Below are 5,073 nucleotides of genomic sequence, written 5' to 3' on the forward strand. Positions count from 1 at the left end.
CAAAACGGCTGAAACGTTACTCTGACTCTGCAAAGCGCCAGGAACAAAATCGGATGTTCAGAGATAACGAGAAAGCGTTCTACGACCACATTAGCGACGAGAAGCCCGACTACCGCGAAGGTTTGCCAGATATTAGCGATGTGACGAACTTCTGGGCTGGTATTTGGGAGACCCCAGTAGAACATCGCGACGGGCAAATGTGGTTAAGACGGGAGGAGGAGAGTTGTGGTGAAATTGGAGAGATGCCAGCTATCATCGTCGGAGAGAACGATGTCCGCGAAGCCTCGCGGTACCTGAGGAACTGGGCAGCACCGGGCCCCGATGGTGTCCAGAACTTCTGGCACAAGAAGCTGACCGTCGCACATCCAAAGATAGCTGAGTGCTTCAACAAGGTGCTACGTGACCCACACAACCTTCCTGAATTCGCCACCCGTGGCGTCACCTTCCTCCTCCCGAAAGACAGCAACACATTGAACCCATCAAAGTACAGACCGATAACGTGCCTATCGAGTCTGTACAAAATACTGAGCAGCATAATTACCGCCAAAGTTTCTGCTCACTGCGAACAGCATCACATCATCGCAGAAGAGCAGAAAGGATGCAGGAAAAATACGCATGGCTGCAAAGACCAGGCCATCATCGACGCAGCCATAGTCGGCCAGGCGGTATATAACCAGCGGAACCTAAGTATGGCCTACATCGATTACAGGAAGGCTTATGACTCCATACCTCACTCGTTTCTCGTCCGGGTATTGGAGCTCTACAAAATTGATCCCGTCGTCGTTAGGTTCCTGCAGCATGCGATGAGGCAGTGGAGTACGTCTCTGCACCTCAGTGATGGGGAAAATGTGTTGCAGTCTAGAACGCTGCAGATAAAGAGGGGGATATTCCAAGGCGACTCTTTCAGCCCGCTTTGGTTTTGTCTGGCACTGAACCCCCTCAGTAGGACGCTCAATAGAAACGGTCATGGCTATAAAATAAGGTATGGCGACGGCGCCCACGAAGAAGTGACCCATACCTTTTACATGGACGATCTCAAGGTCTACGCTGATTCACGTCAGCGTCTAGGTGTAGCTATCCGGGTTGTCGAAGACATAAGCAGGGACATCTGTATGGAGTTCGGCCTCGACAAGTGTCGCTGTGTCCACCTGCTGAAAGGACAACTTACCGAATCCGGAGGCTACGAGGTCTATGACGGCGAGTTTATAAGAGACATGGTTCGTGGCGAATCCTATAAATATCTTGGATTCCGACAGCTCACCGGGATTCGCCACTCCGACATCAAGACGGAGCTGCGAGACAAGTTCTTGAGTCGAGTGAACTGTGTCCTGAGGACTTTCCTCAACGCGGGGAACAAGGTACGCGCGATCAACACATTCGCGGTTCCCCTGCTGACCTTCAGTTTTGGTGTAGTCAAATGGAGCAAAACTAACCTAGAGGACCTTGAGAGGAGGATGAGGAAAGCATTCAAAGAGGCCGGAATGCACCATCCTCAATCGGCACTGGAGAGAGTTTCACTACCACGCAAAGAAGGGGGACTTGGAATCGTCGACATTTCTGCACTGTGTGTTGCCCAGGTACGACAACTGCGCGAGTACTTCGCAGAACGCGCCAACCAAAACGCGCTATACCGGGCTGTCTGCGCCGCCGACAGAGGATACAGCGCTCTGCACTTGGCGCAAGCGGAGTACCAACTCAACTGCAATCTGCAGACAGTGGAGGAGAAGATTGCAGCTTGGAAGCAGAAGGCAGTGCATGGTGCCCACCCCCATCAACTGGACCGGCCACACGTCGACAAGGCCGCATCTAATCTGTGGCTAACGCGTGGTGAACTCTCTTCAGTAGTAGAAGCCGACATGATAGCCATCCAGGACAGGATAATGCCGACGAGAAACTGCAGGCGGTACGTCTGGCATCAAGACGTTGATGACATTTGCCGGATGTGCCATCAACCAGGTGAAAACATAGAGCACATTATGGGAGGCTGTCCCGTTTTGGCCAACGCAGCCTACACCGAGCGCCACAACAACGTGGCCCGTATTGTTCATCGACAACTGGCGCTCCAATGTGCTCTACTGGAAGACAACGTACCAAACTACCGGTACCTGCCTGCACCTGTCCTGGAAAATGACCGTTTCAAGCTGTACTGGGATCGCACTGTTCTGACCGACCTCTCGATCCACCACAACCGCCCAGATATAATGGTTTACGACAAGAGCGACCGCAAAGTCACCATCATCGATGTCGCTATTCCACTAAACCAGAATCTGGAGGAGACCCACGGTCGCAAAATCTGCAAGTACCGACCATTGGCCGTGGAGCTCAAGGAACTGTGGGGGCTAAGGGAGGTCCCAAGAATTGTTCCAGTCGTTCTCTCTGGAACTGGAATTATCCCGAAGACACTTCTGGAAGCGCTAAAGGTGTTGAACATCGAGAAGGAATTGGCCGGCATCCAAAAGTCGGTCATCCTTAGCACCTGCGCGATTGTCCGACAATTCCTCGGTCAGGACTAAAACAGCACGAGCATGCAGATACGTGCATTCCGCAGAGCCTAGTCCCCCTTTGGCATTCAGAAGCCCGGGGGCAGGTGAAAATTCTGGCTAGGTTCGCCTAGTTAAGAAGTGAGATAAGTCTGCCAAAAACGTGGTTCTCAAATGGGGATCAACATAGGGTAGGAGCCTGCCTGTTGGTCTCAAATGTTCCTATCTCACGCCTCCACGAAGATCATATGACGACATTTTTAGATCGGGCGTGAACTGGAAACACACACCTGGTCTTGGCTCCGAGAACGGGTGTCGAAAGTGGCTAAGTGAGGGGGTGCGAGCGAGTCAGAGCGCTATATCTCTCCCGGGGAAGGCCTCCCGGGTCATGGAGGCCTTGCCAACCCGCTGTCTCCCGGGCAAAGGAGATACACCCAGAAAATGGAGCTACGTTCACGAAGAGTAATTAGAATGCGATCACCCGAGGAGGGTCCCCGAACTGGAGCTGGTCCTGGAACGGGCGTAAGAGCGAGCGGCCAGCGGCTGGAGGGCGATGTGCAAGAGCGGGCCACCAGCCGGGTTCAACCCGAAGAGCTACCGCCACACGGAAACAGCAGCCATCGACATCACCCAAGAAACGCTGCGCCTACGAGACGTGTTGCGACTGCCAGACGACAGTCGTCCACACTTGTGGGTACCACTAGGCGCCGGATCATGTGGACACACGAAATGAATGAATTCGTGATCCGCGCCTATTACATCTGCACTGCTTTGGAGACGGACATGAGCGGTCGCCCTCGAATACTAACAATGTTCGAGGAAGCGTATCCAGAGTTCGTCGGGAGGCTTGATCAGAACGCGATGAACGCGAGGCGTAGAGCGATAGTACGCAACAACATGCTCTCCCAAACGCAAATCGACGAGATCAAGCAGCAGGTGCAGAGAGAAATAAGCTCCAGGAACAACAGAGCAAGCGATGTGTCGAGACGAAGTTCAGTACGGCTGAGCAATTCATTCGCGAGTGGGGCACGCGAATCAGCACCAGTGGAGGCCACAGTACTACAACCCCCTGAGCCGGAAGACCCACAGCCAGATCAACAACTACTACGCGATCTGGTCTTCCACTACGACGAGGCGATCTCACAGTTCCGCGACACAGACCCATTGTCGCGCCCCAGGATCCCGAAGTTGCAGCATTCCCGCAGGCTGACAAGTGCAGTAAAGCTCATGAACGAGCACGTTCTTCCGCTGCACTTGGTTGATGCTGAGAACATGGAGGAGCTGCAACTGAAAGTTTACTGTGCTGCTGTGGCGACCGCCAAAAGTTTAGGATACCGTATTAGGCCAAGAGGCGGACTGCTCCAACATCTCCGTGAAAGGCGTGAGCCTCCATGGCGAAGGAGATTGGAGCAACGGATCCTAAACAAGCGCGCCGCAATTGGAAGACTGATGGCGTACAAAAGAGGCAACAGATCGGCGAAATTATGTCGCCAAGTTGCTGTGATCGTGCGGCCTACTGAACCTCGCCAGCTGGGAGCTCACCAGCTGACGGAAAAACTCGACACACTGGTACAGCAATTGAGCGTCCTAACTAAACGGCTGAAACGTTACTCTGACTCTGCAAAGCGCCAGGAACAAAATCGGATGTTCAGAGATAACGAAAAAGCGTTCTACGACCACATTAGCGACGAGAAGCCCGACTACCGCGAAGGTTTGCCAGATATTAGCGATGTGACGAACTTCTGGGCTGGTATTTGGGAGACCCCAGTACAACATCGTGACGGGCAAATGTGGTTAAGACGGGAGGAGGAGAGTTGTGGTGAAATTGGAGAGATGCCAGCTATCATCGTCGAAGAGAACGATGTCCGCGAAGCCTCGCGGTACCTGAGGAACTGGGCAGCACCGGGCCCCGATGGTGTTCAGCACTTCTGGCACAAGAAGCTGACCGTCGCACATCAAAAGATAGCTGAGTGCTTCAACAAGGTGCTACGTGACCCACACAACCTCCCTGAATTCGCCACCCGTGGCGTCACATTCCTCCTCCCGAAAGACAGCAACACATTGAACCCATCAAAGTACAGGCCGATAACGTGCCTATCGAGTCTGTACAAGATATTAAGCAGCATCATAACCGCCAAAGTTTCTGCCCACTGCGAACAACACCATATCATCGCAGAAGAGCAGAAAGGATGCAGGAAAAATACGCATGGCTGCAAAGACCAGGCCATCATCGACGCAGCCATAGTCGGCCAGGCGGTATATAACCAGCGGAACCTAAGTATGGCCTACATCGATTACAGGAAGGCTTATGACTCCATACCTCACTCGTTTCTCGTCCGGGTATTGGAGCTATACAAGATTGATCCCGTCGTCGTTAGGTTCCTGCAGCATGCGATGAGGCAGTGGAGCACGTCTCTGCACCTCAGTGATGGGGAAAATGTGTTGCAGTCTAGAACGCTGCAGATAAAGAGGGGGATATTCCAAGGCGACTCTTTCAGCCCGCTTTGGTTTTGTCTGGCACTGAACCCCCTCAGTAGGACGCTCAATAGAAACGGTCATGGCTATAAAATAAGGTATGGCGACGGCGCCCACG

Source organism: Toxorhynchites rutilus, chromosome 2, assembly GCF_029784135.1.
Source record: "Toxorhynchites rutilus septentrionalis strain SRP chromosome 2, ASM2978413v1, whole genome shotgun sequence".
In the NCBI taxonomy this organism is placed as follows: domain Eukaryota; kingdom Metazoa; phylum Arthropoda; class Insecta; order Diptera; family Culicidae; genus Toxorhynchites; species Toxorhynchites rutilus.